We start from the raw sequence: 22,402 nt of genomic DNA on the forward strand, positions 1-22,402 counted from the left end.
TTAAACGTCGTAACGGGGTTACGCAACACTGAAACGCCGTAACGAGGTTACGCAAAACGCTAAACGATTTATCTTATTTAACTTGTGAACTCACCAACCTTGTGTTGACACTTTTAGTATGTTATTCTCAGGTAGCCGAGGCGGGCGCGCGGTTTAGGAGCATGCATTAACTGAAAACACTTTTATTCTGCAAACTTATTTTTAACAGTTATCTTTGGTTTTAAGTCGTCCTGCGTGACGCAGCTTTTGAATTAAGGTTTTTACGCTTCCGCACTTATTTGCATTTAAACGTTTTTATGGTTTGATTATAACTGATGATTCCGATCCTGCCAGTTCACACCCTCTGACGGTAAAACTCTGTTAGTGGATTTTGAGGGTGTGACAGATTGGTATCAAAGCCATTGGTTATAGCGAACTAGAAGCTGCATGCATACTAGACTATAACCGCGACGACCCATTAGTTATAATGATACGCACTGCATAGGTTTGTGTAGTCTTGAAATCTTATCTCTTTACCTATTTTCACTCATACGCGCGCACATACACGGCTTACCTGTAGGAATGTCGACGCCACCCTCATCATCATCCGATTCGATGACGCATGCTCACGGGAAGGAACCGCAGTTACCTACCACCTCGCCACCCCGTGTAGTCCCGGAACTCGAAGCTCCTGCACCGAAGAGGTACCGCCTATCCGGAGGCATGTATGAAAACGACGTTAGCTGGGATTGGTACCCCAACATGATCAGACGTATGGTCTATCGCGAACAAGTTCCCCCATTGCCTCACCCGAACCACCCTGCTTACCCCAACACCCTACCACCCATAACCGAACCTGTGGAGCGAGTTCTCGCAGCTGTCGTTTCTTGTTTGGAGCGTGATGTGGGTTACATGCGCTACACGAGAGAAAATGTTGCCAGACTGTTTAAAGACGGAACCGAGACTCAGGAGGAGATTGCCCGCATGGCAGCGGCAATGAAAGAATTGCAAGAGACTAGGGAGCAACAAACGAAGGTTATGATGAAGATGCAAGCCGAGGTGATAGACTTGCAAGAGCAACTCCAAGAAGCAAGGACCCAAACTGAGATAGCACTCGAGCGTTGCGATGACCTACAAATGTAACTTGCTCAGAACGCAGCAGAACCTGAGGCAGAGCCTGAGGCCGAGCCCGAGGCAGAGCCTGAAGTAGAACCTGAAGAAGATCCCGAAGAGGAGCCTGAGGAAGGAAATGGCCGGAAGAAACGCTGGACGAGGACGTGGTAACATCAGCATGACTGCAGCTGAACTTCAAACTCTGCTGAATGACCATGTTGCTGCCGCTTTAGCCGCACACGTTCAGAATCAAACAGGAGGTCCGAATGGAACATGTACCTTCAAGAACTACCTTGACTGCAAGCCCAGTACGTCTAAGGGCACTGAGGGAGCTATAGGTTTCCTGCGTTGGGCTGAGAAGGCCGAGTCGGCCTTTGAGATGTGTAACTGTCCCCCTGCCAGTAGGGTCAAATTCGCTGCTGGGACACTTGAGGATTCCGCCCTCACTTGGTGGAATTCGAACGTCCAGATCCTTGGATTGGAACTGGCTAACGCGGTGAACTGGGAGGAGTTCAAAAGCATGATACGAGAGGAGTACTGTCCGAGGGAAGAAATTTCGAAGTTAGAGTCGGAGTTTTGGTCGTTGAAGATGGTGGGTTCGGAGATTGAAGCCTACACTACTCGTTCGCACGAGTTGGCTGTGATGTGTCCGCGGATGGTGGATCCGCCGAGCAAGAGGATAGAAATGTACATTGATGGGTTAGCACCACAGATTCAGGGTATGGTGACGTCTTCCAGACCAGCCACGATCCAACAAGCGATCCGTTTGGCTCACAAACTGACGGATCAGGCTGTGACCCAGGGTGCGTTACCACCGAGGGGTTCGACCGTTAAAGCCCGTGACAACCAGAGTAACGACAATAACAACAACAGCAACCCGAACAACGGGAAGAGAAAGTTTGACAACACCAGATCTTCATCCTCAAACCTCCCACCGCAACAACACTACCGTAAGCCCGAATTTACTCGGAGCTTTAACACTCAGAATCACAACAACAACAACAACGGTAGCGGGCAGGTTTCGAGCGGATATGCTGGGAAATATCCAAAGTGCAACAGGTGCAACTTTCATCATGTTGGCCAGTGTGACCGTGTCAAGTGTCAAAGATGCGGAAAGATAGGTCACCAAGCGAAGGAATGTAGAGTTGACCTTGCGGCGAAGGGTGCTCCTAAGCCACCGATGACGACGAAGGGATGTTTTGAATGTGGACAGGAAGGTCATTTCCGGAAGGATTGCCCCAAGCTGAAACAGAATGACAACAATGGGGGGTAATGGAAGTGGCAGTAGTGGTGGAGGAAATGGCAAAGGAAGAGCGTTTGTGATAGGATCGGGTCAAGCCCGCAATGATCCACATGTGGTGTCTGGTAAGTTCCCTGTAAACGATTGTTTTGCTTCTGTTTTGTTTGACACTGGAGCTGATAGGAGTTTTGTGTCAAAAGCTTTTAGCCAACTTTTAGACCTTACTCCAACCCCGTTAGACGCTAAGTTTCCTGTTGAATTAGCTAACGGTAAAACTGTAGTAACAACTCATATACTTGCGGGATGTAAGTTGAAACTGTCAGGTCATGTCTTTGACATCGACCTTATTCCTTTTACGCTTAGTAGTTTCGATGTCGTTGTCGACATGGACTGGTTATCCGAGAACCGAGCGGAGATTATATGCCATGATAAGATAGTCCATATTACCACCCCTTCCGGTGAGATCATTTCGGTCCGAGGCGAGAGAAGCGGCATGACCACCAGCATCATTACCCTTATGAAGGCACAGAAGTATCTACGAAAGGGTCATCCGGCAATTTTGGCGCATATTGTTGAGAAACCCGCGGAGGAGAAACGAATTGAAGACATACCGGTTGGGCGAGACTTTCCGGAAGTTTTCCCAGAGGATTTGCCCGGACTCCCTCCTATTCGTCAAGTCGAATTCCAAATCGAGTTGACACCCGGTGCAGCACCCATAGCACGAGCCCCGTATCGGCTCGCACCGGCGGAACTTCAGGAGTTGTCCACTCAGTTGCAAGATTTGTTGGATAAAGGTTTTATCCGACCTAGCTCATCGCCATGGGGAGCCCCTGTCTTGTTTGTCCGAAAGAAAGACGGGACTTTTCGAATGTGCATCGACTACCGGGAGTTGAACAAGGTGACGGTCAAGAACCGTTATCCTTTACCCCGAATTGATGATTTGTTTGACCAGCTTCAAGGATCGAGTTACTACTCGAAGATTGATCTACGATCCGGTTACCACCAGCTGAGAGTGCGCGAAGAAGATATCTCAAAGACGGCTTTCAGAACACGGTATGGTCACTACGAGTTTTCGGTTATGCCTTTTGGCCTAACCAACGCGCCAGCCGTATTTATGGATCTCATGAATCGAGTATGCAAGGCGTACCTCGACAAGTTTGTGATTGTTTTCATTGATGATATTCTCGTCTACTCCAAGAACGAGACTGACCACGAAGAGCACTTAAGGATAATTCTGGAACTACTGAAGAAGGAACAACTGTATGCTAAGCTCTCGAAATGTGAATTTTGGCTTCGCGAGGTTCACTTTTTAGGACATGTGATCAACGAGAATGGTATCCATGTCGATCCCGGTAAGGTAGAGGCCATCAAAAACTGGGAAGCACCTAAGACTCCGACCGAGGTGCGACAATTCCTAGGACTGGCCGGCTACTACCGGCGTTTCATCGAGGGATTTTCAAAAATTGCTCAAACCCTCACCGCTTTGACCCACAAGGGCACTAAGTACAATTGGGGTGACGCGCAAGAATCCGCTTTTCAACTGTTGAAAACCAAGCTTTGTAGCGCCCCTATTTTAGCCCTCCCCGAGGGAACGGAGAATTTTGAGGTACACTGTGACGCATCTATACAAGGTCTCGGTTGTGTGCTGATGCTACTCGAGAAGGTTATAGCCTTCGCCTCTCGACAACTACGGGTTCACGAGAAGAACTATACGACCCACGATTTGGAACTCGGAGCTGTAGTGTTTGCTCTTAAGATATGGAGGCATTACTTGTACGGTACCAAGTTTACCATTTACACCGACCACAAGAGTCTCCAACATATCTACGATCAGAAGGAGCTGAACATGCGACAGCGTCGTTGGGTCGAGCTGCTTAAAGATTATAATTGTGCCATCAAGTACCACCCTGGCAAGGCCAATGTGGTGGTCGACGCCCTCAGCAGAAAAGAAACGGGTAAACCCAGACGGGTGAGAGCATTGCAACTCACGATTCATGCCAGCTTACCCGATAAGATTCGCGATGCGCAACTGGAAGCTTTGAAAGGTGATAATTTTCCATCGGAACTCATGCGGGGCATGAGCAAGCAACTTGAAACCAAATCGGACGGGGTCCGATATTTTGAGAACCGGATTTGGGTTCCACGATACGGAGAGTTGAGAACTCTAGTGATGGACGAAGCTCACAAGTCCCGATATTCTATCCACCCTGGCTCGGATAAAATGTATCATGATTTAAAGGCACTTTACTGGTGGCCGAACATGAAAGCCGACATTGCCACCTACGTGAGCAAATGTTTGACTTGTGCCAAAGTCAATATAGAATACCAGAAACCATCTGGTCTACTGCAACAACCGGAACTCCCAATGTGGAAATGGGAACACATTGGGGCGAGTCCTCCAGCTCTCGTCCCGAGCCTGCGACCGGACTCCGGGAGCCCTCTTGTAGCATCCAGCACCGAGCCTTCCGAGGCTAGCTTGAGGAATTCCGGCCAGTCCTCCTCAGCTAGGATGGCCAGATCCCCGACCCCACCCGCACCACAGGTCGCTCCTGCACCCCCTGGATTCGGACCCCGCCTCACGGCGCGGATCAGTATTCCACCGGTCCGACCTATCTCGCCCCCACCCCGACCTGCTACTCGTAGGGGCGAGTCCTCCAGCTCTCGTCCCGAGCCTGCGACCCTACCGGTGTGGGGTCTCCCGAGACAGGAGCGGGATGCTGCGGCTTGGCTCCGGACACTCACCGAACAGGTGAACGAGCACTCCGCTGCCTTGACGGTGGGAGTCCAAAGGAGAATGTACTTAGGTGATTGCATACTGGATCATCAGTATGCAATCGCCCAGCTGAAGAGGGAGTGCTCATACTCCCAATGGATGTTTGACCGGGTGGAGAGTCGGGTGCGGGTTATGATGGCGGTGATAGTGGTGTTGGTGGGGTTGGTTTACCACCATGTTTAGTTGTTTTGGGTTTGGGGATAGACAGGGACCATTTTTTTGATACTCTGTGTAAGTAGTTAGTGGTGATACTAACATGGAGTGAATCTTGATTAGTTATGATACAACCACTGGCCCCTAGGGTGGGTCTCTTTTGGGGCATAATCATTATAGATACTTTTGGGTATCATTCAAGCACTGACCCCTTTTACGGGTTATGTCGAGATGATACCGACATAGGGCCCTTGTATTAAAACTTAGTTGTGTAATGTTGTCTGGAAAGTATGTAAACTGATATTTGTGTAATATGTATCAATGTTTACTAATGAATGAAATATGTATTGTGTTTTATAATTTGAGATGGTATTGATTATATGTATTTCTTAATGTTGTGTAGAATGGCACCGAAACGATCAACTAAAATATCGGAAGTAGATGTGAGCCGTTTGATTGCTCAACAGTTGGAGGCGGCGATACCGGATATAGTATCACGCATCGCTGCCAGTATTAACAACTCGACCAATCCGACCCCTCCGAGCAATCAAACACCCATAAATAATGACGGGGAACAAAATGTGTGACAATCGTCAATTTCAGGTTAACCCCGTTAACTCAACTCCGTCAATTCAAACTTTAAGATCGTTGAATCTATAACGCACACTTCATTACATTTAAACTAGGGTTTAAATGACGCTTAAACACTTACTACATGTGTAGTCTTTCGGGATTTGCACCGAAACGCAAACGAGTTGACGCAAACGATTGATAAACAAACAACAAACGTCAAAACAATAATTATGTGTTAATTATGTGTTAGATATATGTGTGCTACTTGATTGTTATGTGGAATGTTGAACAAGAAACAGGAACCAACTATTTAGGCTAGAGATGTAACATTTGGAAGTTTAGGGACTAGAGTGTAACTTGTATATCTATAAATATATCATTATCACAAACCCTAACTCCTCTCCTTCCCCTCACAAAAACCGACGGCAGCTAGACCCCCCCCCCTCCGTGCGATCGGCTCACAAACACACACCAAACACTTGGTTTTAATCTTGGGTTTTCACAATTGAAGCATCCTACACCCGTTTCTAACCATCTCCTACCTTCCTCTTGCTTGTATTGGTGTTTTGAAGGTATAACTTGCAAACCCTAGGTCCGACTTTTTCCTATGCATGGTGTTCATATGATTCTTGTTTATTTGATGGTGTATTAGTGATGATTTGATAACTAGTTTTGATAGTATTGCATGTTAATTGTTGTGTCCTTGATTGTGAGTGCAAATAAAACCCTAATCTTGTATGTATGGCGTAATTGATATGCATGGATGGTAGTTATAGTGTCTAGAGGGTTATATGGATGCATGATAGTTCATAGATTGTTATTATGTTGAGTTTTGATGTGAACAGATTCTGGACAGAATGTATATACGATGTTTAAGTGACTGTAACGAAGTGTAAACGTGAGAATTTGGTGAGATTGTGGGTACTGCAGTAAACTAGGTTGAGTCTAGTTTTCATGAAGTATAAGTTTGTAATTTTTGGACAAGTATAAGTGTACTTTTATGATTTTACAAAAACGTGGTGCAAAGCTGAGCTGTTAGACCTGCTGTTAGGTTATGTTGTAAATGTTATATCTCATGAACTACGAGACCAATTGGGTTGGTTCCAGTTCTGGAAGTTGACTCATTGAGTTGGGAACCAAACCCAAGTGGTCTTGCATTTATTGGATTTTTCGTTTAACGAGAATTGCAAATAACATTCTGTTGCGCATCAATCTGACTGATATGAGTTTGCTGTAATGTTTTGTCATTATAAGAAAAATATGTGTAATAAAAATAAGATAAAATATGTTCTGGAAACCTAAGATATGTATGCTTCTGTGGTGATTTTTGGTGAATTAATTGAGACATTATGATCGGTGAAATAGTACAATCTTTCAAGTAGAAATTCTGTCATAATGAAACTAACTGCTGAGTTGTGTAAAAATGCATGAAATATGATAGTTTTTATATATTTGTTATGTTTTGACCAAAATACCCTTGCGGGGAATAGTTGCTAATTGATTGCCATGAATTGACCAAATTGCCCTTATGGGGAATAATGGTTAGTTAATTTTGTTTGTTGACCAAAATGCCCTTACGGGGATAATTGCTAGTAAAGTATGTTATTAGTACGTGACACGAAAGTAATTGCTCACTCAGGTATCGTATCACAATTGTACTTGTTTAAGTCACACACGATTCACAAACGAAACACGAAATCTGTTACGTGCATAGGTATTATGTGCCGAGTCTAGAGACTCGTTAAACGTACCGATACTTAGAAAATCTCTTTGTTATTTAGAACGCTAGAGAGTTTCTACGACGCGCATCACTTGGTGATCTATATCGGGATATTCTTCGCAAACAGTGAGTTTCACTTACCCCGCTCTTTGAACTGTTTTCAAACGTTTTTCACTTGGGGGAGATAACATACTCCGATAAACGTATTTTTCTGAGATAAACGCATATTTAAGATTTTGTTATAAATTATATATCACTTGTAAAGGCTAAGCGGCAAACGTAACATTTGAAGTCCCACACGTCGGACCGGTTAATATTTGGAATAGCGAGTCACTGTTGAGTAGTACTACTGGGTTTGACAAACCCCACCCGACGCTAAGCTCAACTGGAGGTTGAGTGGGTGTAATTTTGGCTAACACTTACCTTGGTCTGGATTGACCTGGTGACGGGCACTTGATAAACAGTCAGCTTCGGTCGCGACCCAGTTAGCGATACTTGTTGTATAGATTAGCTACCTATCGATATATAATTTGACATAACACTATCTGGTAATGCAACACTTAAACGTCGTAACGGGGTTACGCAACACTTAAACGTCGTAACGGGGTTACGCAACACTTAAACGTCGTAACGGGGTTACGCAACACTTAAACGTCGTAACGGGGTTACGCAACACTGAAACGCCGTAACGAGGTTACGCAAAACGCTAAACGATTTATCTTATTTAACTTGTGAACTCACCAACCTTGTGTTGACACTTTTAGTATGTTATTCTCAGGTAGCCGAGGCGGGCGCGCGGTTTAGGAGCATGCATTAACTGAAAACACTTTTATTCTGCAAACTTATTTTTAACAGTTATCTTTGGTTTTAAGTCGTCCTGCGTGACGCAGCTTTTGAATTAAGGTTTTTACGCTTCCGCACTTATTTGCATTTAAACGTTTTTATGGTTTGATTATAACTGATGATTCCGATCCTGCCAGTTCACACCCTCTGACGGTAAAACTCCGTTAGTGGATTTTGAGGGTGTGACAGATTGGTATCAAAGCCATTGGTTATAGCGAACTAGAAGCTGCATGCATACTAGACTATAACCGCGACGACCCATTAGTTATAATGATACGCACTGCATAGGTTTGTGTAGTCTTGAAATCTTATCTCTTTACCTATTTTCACTCATACGCGCGCACATACACGGCTTACCTGTAGGAATGTCGACGCCACCCTCATCATCATCCGATTCGATGACGCATGCTCACGGGAAGGAACCGCAGTTACCTACCACCTCGCCACCCCGTGTAGTCCCGGAACTCGAAGCTCCTGCACCGAAGAGGTACCCGCCTCTCCGGAGGCATGTATGAAAACGACGTTAGCTGGGATTGGTACCCCAACATGATCAGACGTATGGTCTATCGCGAACAAGTTCCCCCATTGCCTCACCCGAACCACCCTGCTTACCCCAACACCCTACCACCCATAACCGAACCTGTGGAGCGAGTTCTCGCAGCTGTCGTTTCTTGTTTGGAGCGTGATGTGGGTTACATGCGCTACACGAGAGAAAATGTTGCCAGACTGTTTAAAGACGGAACCGAGACTCAGGAGGAGATTGCCCGCATGGCAGCGGCAATGAAAGAATTGCAAGAGACTAGGGAGCAACAAACGAAGGTTATGATGAAGATGCAAGCCGAGGTGATAGACTTGCAAGAGCAACTCCAAGAAGCAAGGACCCGAACTGAGATAGCACTCGAGCGTTGCGATGACCTACAAATGTAACTTGCTCAGAACGCAGCAGAACCTGAGGCAGAGCCTGAGGCCGAGCCCGAGGCAGAGCCTGAAGTAGAACCTGAAGAAGATCCCGAAGAGGAGCCTGAGGAAGGAAATGGCCGGAAGAAACGCTGGACGAGGACGTGGTAACATCAGCATGACTGCAGCTGAACTTCAAACTCTGCTGAATGACCATGTTGCTGCCGCTTTAGCCGCACACGTTCAGAATCAAACAGGAGGTCCGAATGGAACATGTACCTTCAAGAACTACCTTGACTGCAAGCCCAGTACGTCTAAGGGCACTGAGGGAGCTATAGGTTTCCTGCGTTGGGCTGAGAAGGCCGAGTCGGCCTTTGAGATGTGTAACTGTCCCCCTGCCAGTAGGGTCAAATTCGCTGCTGGGACACTTGAGGATTCCGCCCTCACTTGGTGGAATTCGAACGTCCAGATCCTTGGATTGGAACTGGCTAACGCGGTGAACTGGGAGGTGTTCAAAAGCATGATACGAGAGGAGTACTGTCCGAGGGAAGAAATTTCGAAGTTAGAGTCGGAGTTTTGGTCGTTGAAGATGGTGGGTTCGGAGATTGAAGCCTACACTACTCGTTCGCACGAGTTGGCTGTGATGTGTCCGCGGATGGTGGATCCGCCGAGCAAGAGGATAGAAATGTACATTGATGGGTTAGCACCACAGATTCAGGGTATGGTGACGTCTTCCAGACCAGCCACGATCCAACAAGCGATCCGTTTGGCTCACAAACTGACGGATCAGGCTGTGACCCAGGGTGCGTTACCACCGAGGGGTTCGACCGTTAAAGCCCGTGACAACCAGAGTAACGACAATAACAACAACAGCAACCCGAACAACGGGAAGAGAAAGTTTGACAACACCAGATCTTCATCCTCAAACCTCCCACCGCAACAACACTACCATAAGCCCGAATTTACTCGGAGCTTTAACACTCAGAATCACAACAACAACAACAACGGTAGCGGGCAGGTTTCGAGCGGATATGCTGGGAAATATCCAAAGTGCAACAGGTGCAACTTTCATCATGTTGGCCAGTGTGACCGTGTCAAGTGTCAAAGATGCGGAAAGATAGGTCACCAAGCGAAGGAATGTAGAGTTGACCTTGCGGCGAAGGGTGCTCCTAAGCCACCGATGACGACGAAGGGATGTTTTGAATGTGGACAGGAAGGTCATTTCCGGAAGGATTGCCCCAAGCTGAAACAGAATGACAACAATGGGGGGTAATGGAAGTGGCAGTAGTGGTGGAGGAAATGGCAAAGGAAGAGCGTTTGTGATAGGATCGGGTCAAGCCCGCAATGATCCACATGTGGTGTCTGGTAAGTTCCCTGTAAACGATTGTTTTGCTTCTGTTTTGTTTGACACTGGAGCTGATAGGAGTTTTGTGTCAAAAGCTTTTAGCCAACTTTTAGACCTTACTCCAACCCCGTTAGACGCTAAGTTTCCTGTTGAATTAGCTAACGGTAAAACTGTAGTAACAACTCATATACTTGCGGGATGTAAGTTGAAACTGTCAGGTCATGTCTTTGACATCGACCTTATTCCTTTTACGCTTAGTAGTTTCGATGTCGTTGTCGACATGGACTGGTTATCCGAGAACCGAGCGGAGATTATATGCCATGATAAGATAGTCCATATTACCACCCCTTCCGGTGAGATCATTTCGGTCCGAGGCGAGAGAAGCGGCATGACCACCAGCATCATTACCCTTATGAAGGCACAGAAGTATCTACGAAAGGGTCATCCGGCAATTTTGGCGCATATTGTTGAGAAACCCGCGGAGGAGAAACGAATTGAAGACATACCGGTTGGGCGAGACTTTCCGGAAGTTTTCCCAGAGGATTTGCCCGGACTCCCTCCTATTCGTCAAGTCGAATTCCAAATCGAGTTGACACCCGGTGCAGCACCCATAGCACGAGCCCCGTATCGGCTCGCACCGGCGGAACTTCAGGAGTTGTCCACTCAGTTGCAAGATTTGTTGGATAAAGGTTTTATCCGACCTAGCTCATCGCCATGGGGAGCCCCTGTCTTGTTTGTCCGAAAGAAAGACGGGACTTTCCGAATGTGCATCGACTACCGGGAGTTGAACAAGGTGACGGTCAAGAACCGTTATCCTTTACCCCGAATTGATGATTTGTTTGACCAGCTTCAAGGATCGAGTTACTACTCGAAGATTGATCTACGATCCGGTTACCACCAGCTGAGAGTGCGCGAAGAAGATATCTCAAAGACGGCTTTCAGAACACGGTATGGTCACTACGAGTTTTCGGTTATGCCTTTTGGCCTAACCAACGCGCCAGCCGTATTTATGGATCTCATGAATCGAGTATGCAAGGCGTACCTCGACAAGTTTGTGATTGTTTTCATTGATGATATTCTCGTCTACTCCAAGAACGAGACTGACCACGAAGAGCACTTAAGGATAATTCTGGAACTACTGAAGAAGGAACAACTGTATGCTAAGCTCTCGAAATGTGAATTTTGGCTTCGCGAGGTTCACTTTTTAGGACATGTGATCAACGAGAATGGTATCCATGTCGATCCCGGTAAGGTAGAGGCCATCAAAAACTGGGAAGCACCTAAGACTCCGACCGAGGTGCGACAATTCCTAGGACTGGCCGGCTACTACCGGCGTTTCATCGAGGGATTTTCAAAAATTGCTCAACCCCTCACCGCTTTGACCCACAAGGGCACTAAGTACAATTGGGGTGACGCGCAAGAATCCGCTTTTCAACTGTTGAAAACCAAGCTTTGTAGCGCCCCTATTTTAGCCCTCCCCGAGGGAACGGAGAATTTTGAGGTACACTGTGACGCATCTATACAAGGTCTCGGTTGTGTGCTGATGCTACTCGAGAAGGTTATAGCCTTCGCCTCTCGACAACTACGGGTTCACGAGAAGAACTATACGACCCACGATTTGGAACTCGGAGCTGTAGTGTTTGCTCTTAAGATATGGAGGCATTACTTGTACGGTACCAAGTTTACCATTTACACCGACCACAAGAGTCTCCAACATATCTACGATCAGAAGGAGCTGAACATGCGACAGCGTCGTTGGGTCGAGCTGCTTAAAGATTATAATTGTGCCATCAAGTACCACCCTGGCAAGGCCAATGTGGTGGCCGACGCCCTCAGCAGAAAAGAAACGGGTAAACCCAGACGGGTGAGAGCATTGCAACTCACGATTCATGCCAGCTTACCCGATAAGATTCGCGATGCGCAACTGGAAGCTTTGAAAGGTGATAATTTTCCATCGGAACTCATGCGGGGCATGAGCAAGCAACTTGAAACCAAATCGGACGGGGTCCGATATTTTGAGAACCGGATTTGGGTTCCACGATACGGAGAGTTGAGAACTCTAGTGATGGACGAAGCTCACAAGTCCCGATATTCTATCCACCCTGGCTCGGATAAAATGTATCATGATTTAAAGGCACTTTACTGGTGGCCGAACATGAAAGCCGACATTGCCACCTACGTGAGCAAATGTTTGACTTGTGCCAAAGTCAAGATAGAATACCAGAAACCATCTGGTCTACTGCAACAACCGGAACTCCCAATGTGGAAATGGGAACACATCTCAATGGACTTTATTACGGGTTTGCCTAAGACACCGACGGGATGCGATACCATCTGGGTGATCGTTGACCGGTTGACTAAATCGGCACACTTCCTAGAAATTAAGGAAACAGACAAAATGGAAAGACTGACTCGTGTCTACATGAAGGAAGTAGTGTCGAGACACGGAGTGCCTGTCTCGATCATTTCCGATCGAGATTCTCGTTTTACCTCACACTTTTGGAAGTCGCTGCAAAGCGCACTGGGCACCCGTCTCGATATGAGTACAGCATACCATCCTCAGACGGATGGGCAAAGTGAACGGACTATTCAGACCCTGGAGGATATGTTGCGTGCATGCGTTTTAGATTTTGGAAAAAGTTGGGAACCCCACTTACCCTTGGTAGAGTTTTCGTATAATAACAGCTACCACGCAAGTATTAAGGCAGCGCCGTTTGAAGCGCTGTACGGACGGAAGTGTCGACCATCACTCTGCTGGGCAGAGGTGGGTGACAGCCAAATCACTGGTCCGGAACTGGTACTCGAAACCTCGGAAAAGATTGTTCAAATCCGAAATCGCATGGCAGCAGCACGAGATCGCCAAAAGAGTTACGCCGACAAGCGCCGAAAACCTCTCGAATTTCAAGTGAATGATCGGGTGTTACTCAATGTCTCACCTTGGAAAGGTGTGGTTGGCTTTGGAAAGCGAAACAAACTCAACCCACGGTATGTTGGTCCGTACCGGATAACTGAGCGCATTGGTCCGGTGGCGTACCGACTGGACCTACCAACAGAACTCAGTGGCGTACACGATGTATTCCACGTATCAAATTTGAAGAAATGCCTATCTGATGAAACCAAGTAGTCCCTTTGGAGGAACTACAAGTTGATGAACAGTTACGTTTCATCGAGGAACCAGTCGAAGTTTTGGATTGGGAAACCAAAACGCTCAAACACAGCAAAATTCCAATCGTTAAGGTTCGTTGGAACTCGAGACGTGGACCGGAGTTTACGTGGGAACGCGAGGATCACATGATGAAAAAGTATCCTCACCTTTTTGAAGGGCTAACCAAACACCGAAAACCGCGAAACCCGGCAAACCGTCAAACATCACCGGAGGTATGAACTAAATTTCGGGACGAAATTTCTTTCTACTAGGGGATGATATGACAAACTGAAAATTTTTCTTACTTTTTCAGACTCTCATCACGACTTGACTCAAATTTTCGGGACGAAAATTCTTTAACATGGGAATGATGTGACAATCGTCAATTTCAGGTTAACCCCGTTAACTCAACTCCGTCAATTCAAACTTTAAGATCGTTGAATCTATAACGCACACTTCATTACATTTAAACTAGGGTTTAAATGACGCTTAAACACTTACTACATGTGTAGTCTTTCGGGATTTGCACCGAAACGCAAACGAGTTGACGCAAACGATTGATAAACAAACGACAAACGTCAAAACAATAATTATGTGTTAATTATGTGTTAGATATATGTGTGTTACTTGATTGTTATGTGGAATGTTGAACAAGAAACAGGAACCAACTATTTAGGCTAGAGATGTAACATTTGGAAGTTTAGGGACTAGAGTGTAACTTGTATATCTATAAATATATCATTATCACAAACCCTAACTCCTCTCCTTCCCCTCACAAAAACCGACGGCAGCTAGACCCCCCCCCTCCGTGCGATCGGCTCACAAACACACACCAAACACTTGGTTTTAATCTTGGGTTTTCACAATTGAAGCATCCTACACCCGTTTCTAATCATCTCCTACCTTCCTCTTGCTTGTATTGGTGTTTTGAAGGTATAACTTGCAAACCCTAGGTTCGACTTTTTCCTATGCATGGTGTTCATATGATTCTTGTTTATTTGATGGTGTATTAGTGATGATTTGATAACTAGTTTTGATAGTATTGCATGTTAATTGTTGTGTCCTTGATTGTGAGTGCAAATAAAACCCTAATCTTGTATGTATGGCGTAATTGATATGCATGGATAGTAGTTATAGTGTCTAGAGGGTTATATGGATGCATGATAGTTCATAGATTGTTATTATGTTGAGTTTTGATGTGAACAGATTCTGGACAGAATGTATATACGATGTTTAAGTGACTGTAACGAAGTGTAAACGTGAGAATTGGTTGAGATTGTGGGTACTGCAGTAAACTAGGTTGAGTCTAGTTTTCATGAAGTATAAGTTTGTAATTTTTGGACAAGTATAAGTGTACTTTTATGATTTTACAAAAACGTGGTGCAAAGCTGAGCTGTTAGACCTGCTGTTAGGTTATGTTGTAAATGTTATATCTCATGAACTACGAGACCAATTGGGTTGGTTCCACTTCTGGAAGTTGACTCATTGAGTTCGGAACCAAACCCAAGTGGTCTTGCATTTATTGGATTTTTCGTTTAACGAGAATTGCAAATAAAATTCTGTTGCGCATGAATCTGACTGATATGAGTTTGCTGTAATGTTTTGGTCATTATAAGAAAAATATGTGGAATAAAAATAAGATAAAATATGTTCTGGAAACCTAAGATATGTATGCTTCTGTGGTGATTTTTGGTGAATTAATTGAGACGTTATGATCGGTGAAATAGTACAATCTTTCAAGTAGAAATTCTGTCATAATGAAACTAACTGCTGAGTTGTATAAAAATGCATGAAATATGATAGTTTTTATATATTTGTTATGTTTTGACCAAAATACCCTTGCGGGGAATAGTTGCTAATTGATTGCCATGAATTGACCAAATTGCCCTTATGGGGAATAATGGTTAGTTAATTTTGTTTGTTCACCAAAATGCCCTTATGGGGATAATTGCTAGTAAAGTATGTTATTAGTACGTGACACGAAAGTAATTGCTCACTCAGGTATCGTATCACAATTGTACTTGTTTAAGTCATACACGATTCACAAACGAAACACGAAATCTGTTACGTGCATAGGTATTATGTGCCGAGTCTAGAGACTCGTTAAACGTACCGATACTTAGAAAATCTCTTTGTTATTTAGAACGCTAGAGAGTTTCTACGACGCGCATCACTTGGTGATCTATATCGGGATATTCTTCGCAAACAGTGAGTTTCACTTACCCCGCTCTTTGAACTGTTTTCAAACGTTTTTCACTTGGGGGAGATAACATACTCCGATAAACGTATTTTTCTGAGATAAACGCATATTTAAGATTTTGTTATAAATTATATATCACTTGTAAAGGCTAAGCGGCAAACGTAACATTTGAAGTCCCACACGTCGGACCGGTTAATATTTGGAATAGCGAGTCACTGTTGAGTAGTACTACTGGGTTTGACAAACCCCACCCGACGCTAAGCTCAACTGGAGGTTGAGTGGGTGTAATTTTGGCTAACACTTACCATGGTCTGGATTGACCTGGTGACGGGCACTTGATAAACAGTCAGCTTCGGTCACGAACCACTTAGCGATACTTGTTGTATAGATTAGCTACCTATCGATATATAATTTGACATAACACTATCTGGTAATGCAACACTTAAACGTCGTAACGGGGTTACGCAACACTTAAACGTCGTAACGGGGTTACGCAACACTTAAACGTCGTAACGGGGTTACGCAACACTTAAACGTCGTAACGGGGTTACGCAACACTGAAACGCCGTAACGAGGTTACGCAAAACGCTAAACGATTTATCTTATTTAACTTGTGAACTCACCAACCTTGTGTTGACACTTTTAGTATGTTATTCTCAGGTAGCCGAGGCGGGCGCGCGGTTTAGGAGCATGCATTAACTGAAAACACTTTTATTCTGCAAACTTATTTTTAACAGTTATCTTTGGTTTTAAGTCGTCCTGCGTGACGCAGCTTTTGAATTAAGGTTTTTACGCTTCCGCACTTATTTGCATTTAAACGTTTTTATGGTTTGATTATAACTGATGATTCCGATCCTGCCAGTTCACACCCTCTGACGGTAAAACTCCGTTAGTGGATTTTGAGGGTGTGACAAAATGCTAATCCTCCAAGGAATGATAACACTATTCCGAGTAATGACGCACCGCCTAGGGTGGTCGTTTCTGACAGCAATGGCCCTATACCTACGGTAGAGACAAACCGTACTGAACCAATTCGTGCATCCAGGGTATGTTCGATCAAGGATTTTATGTTGTGCAAGCCATTAGAGTTTAGCGGGTCTGAAGGACCGAATGGGTTAGTTAAATGGATAGAGAAAATAGAATCAGTGGTGAATATCAGCAACTGTCCCGAGGATTGTGTCGTTAAGTACGCCACCTGTACATTCACCGACCATGCCTTGACATGGTGGAACACCATAGTACAGACTCGAGGTCAGGCGGCGACAAACCACATGACCTGGACGGAGCTTAAGGCTCTTGTGTTGGAACATTTCTGCCCAAAGAATGAATTGCAGAAACTGGAAAATGAGTTGTGGAACCTGGAGATGAAGGGGGCGGACCACTTGGGTTATACCAATCGGTTTAATGAACTGTCACGATTAGTACCGTGGTTGGTCACCCCGGAGACGAAGAGGGTGGAACGTTATATTTGGGGACTTACTCCAGTAGTGAGGAGTATAGTCAACGCGGGGGGACACCAGACGTATGAAAGTGCAGTGACACAGGCTGGCATTGTCACGTATGATTTCTTGCGGAGCGGATCACTAAAGGTGACAGGAGAATCCGCTGGGGGAAAACGGGGTACACATGATCATAGAATCCAGGAAAAGCAGCAAAGCAAACGAGCTAGGCCCGCTGCCCAGAGCTATGCCATGACTAGTTCGGGCGGAAGGCAAGAACCGCAGAAGGGAACGTTTCCTAAGTGCGGGAAATGTGGCTACCACCATAGTGGCGTGTGCAAAGAGGTGGTGTGCCACCGGTGTGGCAGGATTGGACACTACGCACCAAATTGTAAGACAAATCTGAACAACCTGAACCGACAACCGCAACCTATTCGTGCGCAACCATTTAGAACTCAACCAGCCCGACAGCAGAACCCGCAAGGAAACCAGATGGTGACCACTAGCCGTGCTTGCTACGAATGCGGCAGCACGGATCACTTCAAAAGGAACTGCCCGAAACTGAACCAGGGAGGAAACGGGAGACAACTCACGGGTCAGGCATCGTCGTCCAATCCGGCGCGAGGCCGAGCATTCGTGATGGGGGCGAACGAGGCGCGCCAGGACCCCAGCGTAGTGACAGGTACCTTCTTCGTCTCTGATCATTACGCTTCTGTATTATTTGATACAGGCGCCGATAGAAGTTTTGTCTCCGTTAGATTCCTTTCGATAGCAAACCTTCCTATTGGTGAAACCATAGAACCTTACACCGTAGAAGTCGCTAACGGTAAAACCATGATAGTTAATCGGATAGTTCGGAATTGCCCTTTTATTCTGAACGAACAATCCTTTCTGATTGACTTGTTACCGGTAGAATTGGGTAGTTTTGACGTGATAGTGGGAATGGATTGGTTAGCACGTAACGGGGTAGAAATAAACTGTGAAAAGAAAATCGTCAAGATCCGAGTGTCGGATGACGAGGAGGTATTAGTGCAAGGAGAAAAATCCGGCACCATGATACCATTTATATCCCATCTCAAGGTGTTAAAATATATACGTCAGGGATGTGTGGCGTATCTAGCGAGCCTGACGGCCACTGATCCTGAGGAAAAACGGGGTGGACGATATTCCCGTGGTACGCGAATTCCCACAAGTTTTTCCAGAGGAACTTCCTGGATTACCGCCAACCCGACAGGTCGAATTCAGAATCGATCTGTTATCTCAAGCTGGCCCTGTTGCTAAGGTGCCCTACCGACTTGCACCATCCGAGATGCAAGAATTATCCAATCAGTTGCAGGAATTGTTGGATAAAGGATTTATACGTCCCAGTTATTCCCCGTGGGGTGCACCTGTTCTATTCGTGAAAAAGAAGGACGGGAGCCTTAGAATGTGCATTGATTACAGGGAATTGAACAAGTTGACAATCAAAAATAGGTATCCTCTCCCCCGAATCGATGATCTGTTCGACCAACTACAAGGTGCGAGCTACTTTTCAAAAATAGATCTTAGATCGGGATACCATCAGGTTAGAATTCAGGAGGAGGATATCCCAAAAACCGCATTCCGGACTCGCTACGGCCATTACGAATTCTTAGTTATGCCTTTTGGGCTAACAAATGCGCCAGCAGTATTCATGGATCTCATGAATCGAGTCTGTAAACCCTATCTCGACAAATTCGTCATTGTATTTATTGACGATATTTTGATATACTCGAAGAGTAAAGAAGAGCACGAGCAACACTTAAAGTTAGTTTTAGAGCTCCTGGATCAGGAGAAGTTATTTGCAAAATTCTCCAAGTGTAACTTCTGGTTACAAGAGGTGCAATTCCTCGGTCACGTTATAAACCACCAAGGAATACACGTTGATCCGAGTAAGGTTGAAGCAATTAAGAATTGGCAAGCGCCTAAATCTCCCAAGGAAATCCGCCAATTCTTAGGCTTAGCTGGATACTATCGTCGATTTATTGAGAACTTTTCCAGCATCGCCCAACCTTTAACCCTCCTGACTCAAAAGGATCGGAAGTATGAATGGGGTGAAGAACAGGAAACGGCGTTTCAAACGCTAAAACAAAGATTGTGCCAAGCGCCAATCTTAAGTCTCCCCGACGGAGACGATGGTTTTGTTGTGTATTGTGACGCATCCCGGAGAGGGTTAGGATGCTTATTGATGCAAAATAGTAAGGTTATAGCCTATGCTTCTCGACAATTAAAAGTTCACGAGAAAAATTACACTACTCATGACCTAGAACTGGGAGCAGTCATCTTCACACTTAAAATCTGGAGGCACTATCTCTACGGTACAAAGTGCACCATCTTCACTGATCATAAAAGTTTGCAACACATATTCGATCAGAAAGAACTGAATATGAGACAACGAAGGTGGGTCGAGTTACTGAGTGACTATGACTGTGACATCCGATATCACCCCGGCAAGGCTAACGTTGTAGCCGATGCCTTGAGTAGGAAAGATCGAGTTAAGCCACAACCGTGCGAGCGTTGGGAATGATAGTCCAGTCGAACCTTTCGGATTTGATTCGAGTCGCTCAACGCGAGGCGTTGAAAGGGGACCAATTGGAAAAAGAGGGACTTTTCTGTAACGAGAAGAATTTCGAACAGCGTGTGGACGAAATTCTCTATTTCAAAAATCGGATTTGGATTCCGACCCTCCATGACCTTCGTGAATTAATTATGGACGAAGCACATAAATCAAAATATTCCATACATCCGGGATCAGATAAAATGTACAAGGATGTGAAAGAATTTTACTGGTGGCCAGGTATGAAAAAGGATATAGCCACATACGTCGGCAAGTGTACGACGTGTGCGAGAGTTAAGGCGGAGCACCAGAAACCATCTGGAATGTTACAACAACCGGAAATTCCCGAATGGAAATGGGAGCAAATCACGATGGATTTCGTGACACACCTCCCTAAGACATCCCGGGGACATGATGCGATTTGGGTAATCGTGGATCGACTAACCAAATCGGCATATTTTATTCCGATTAGGAATAATTATAACACTGAGAGACTTGCACAAATTTATATAAATGAAATAGTGTCTCGTCATGGCATCCCCATATCGATCATCTCCGATAGGGATAGCCATTTCACCTCCAAACTTTGGCAAGCTGTCCAAGAAGCATTGGGAACACGTATTGACCTAAGCACAGCTTACCACCCTCAGACCGATGGTCAGTCTGAGAGGACCATTCAAACTTTGGAGGATTTGCTTCGTGCCTGCGTACTGGACTTTAAGGGAAACTGGGATCAACATCTCCCACTCGTTGAATTTTCCTATAATAACAGTTACCATAGCAGTATAAAGGCAGCACCTTATGAAGCATTGTACGGACGGAAGTGCCGATCACCACTTTGCTGGTCTGAAGTGGGTGACTCGCAGGTCATTAGATCGGATCTGGTCCAGGAGACGACCAGCAAGATTCTTGAAATCAAGAACAACCTGAAAGCCGCGCGGGATCGGCAGAAGAGTTATGCCGATACCCGTCGAAAACCGTTGTCATTTGAGAAGGGGGAAAAGGTATATTTGAAAGTATCACCCTGGAAAGGAGTGGTCAGATTTGGAAAGGCGGGGAAGTTGGCCCCTAGATACATTGGGCCATTCAGCGTCACTGCAAAAATCGGTCCGGTAGCTTACCAATTAGAACTGCCTGAGGAACTAAGTGCAGTTCATAACGTGTTCCATGTGTCAAATTTGAAAAGATGTCTGGCGGATGAGACATCGGTGTTACCCTTAGAGGGTGTTCAAATAAATGATAAGCTCAACTTCGTAGAGGAGCCCATTGAAATAGTGGACGGTAAGATCAAGCAACTTAGACACAATAAGATCTCGTTGGTCAAAGTTAGGTGGAATTCGCAACGAGGCCCAGAATTTACTTGGGAACAAAAGGATGAATTTCGGAAGAAATACCCCCACCTATTTCCTCAAAAGGAAGTAGTTGACGTGTAAAATTTCGAGGACGAAATTTTTATAACGGGGGAGAATGTAACGATTCCGGCAAATCCAGGTATACCCTAGCCGGTATATACTATTTACGTGTCATTTAGTATTGATTATATGAGTTATAGTACGTGTATACGAGTATATATGATTCATAGAACGAATCATACTCGATTATATAGTGAATCGTATTGGAATTACAATTAACCAATGAACGATTATTGAAACCCGAACGAATCGGGAATTACATTATAGACGAAGTATATAATGTTTAGTGATGTTTACGAAGTATTAATGCTTCGGGATAAGTGAATTATAGCACAGAAAAAGGATTTCGATTTATTAGTACGTCGGTACGATAAACGAAACCTTTAACATCAAACCAAGCAAGAGACGATCAATCAAGCTGAAAAAGATGCACAATTACCGACAATACAATGTTTTAAGTCATTTAATGTCATGGGTTAAGTTTTTAAAGTTTTTAAATCAGTTTTATGTAAATTTTATTTTAACCCGAAAAACGACCATTTTATGCTCGTTTTAAGCCGATTACGAGTTTAAACGAGAAAACGAACTGAGCCAGATTATCCAAAACATTATCCGGATTACGGAAATTCGAATATGTGGCTAATATTGAAGTTGTGGGGCCCACCCCCCACCTTTACTTGGACCGATCGGCCCTATGGTTGCATAATATCATTCCATTTCTTTTTTTTACAACAAAAACTCTCTCAAATCTCTCAACTCTTTCAAGTGTTCATCCAAACTCATCAATTTTAACCAAGAACACAAGGTATAAGCATGTTATAATGCATGATCTTTGGTGTTGATTTCTTTATTTTGAGTTGTTTTGCAAGAACAAGAGGTTCCAAGTGAAATATGGGTGAAAACCCGAGATGGAACCGATCCTTGCTAGATCAAGTGATGTATACAAGTTATACACGGGATCTTGATCCAAGAAACGAGTTAAAAGTGTCAATAAC

This window comes from Bidens hawaiensis, unplaced genomic scaffold (genome assembly GCF_021521415.1).
Source record: "Bidens hawaiensis isolate Kalapana, Puna unplaced genomic scaffold, B.hawaiensis_p1.1 tig00018346_1, whole genome shotgun sequence".
Taxonomy (NCBI): domain Eukaryota; kingdom Viridiplantae; phylum Streptophyta; class Magnoliopsida; order Asterales; family Asteraceae; genus Bidens; species Bidens hawaiensis.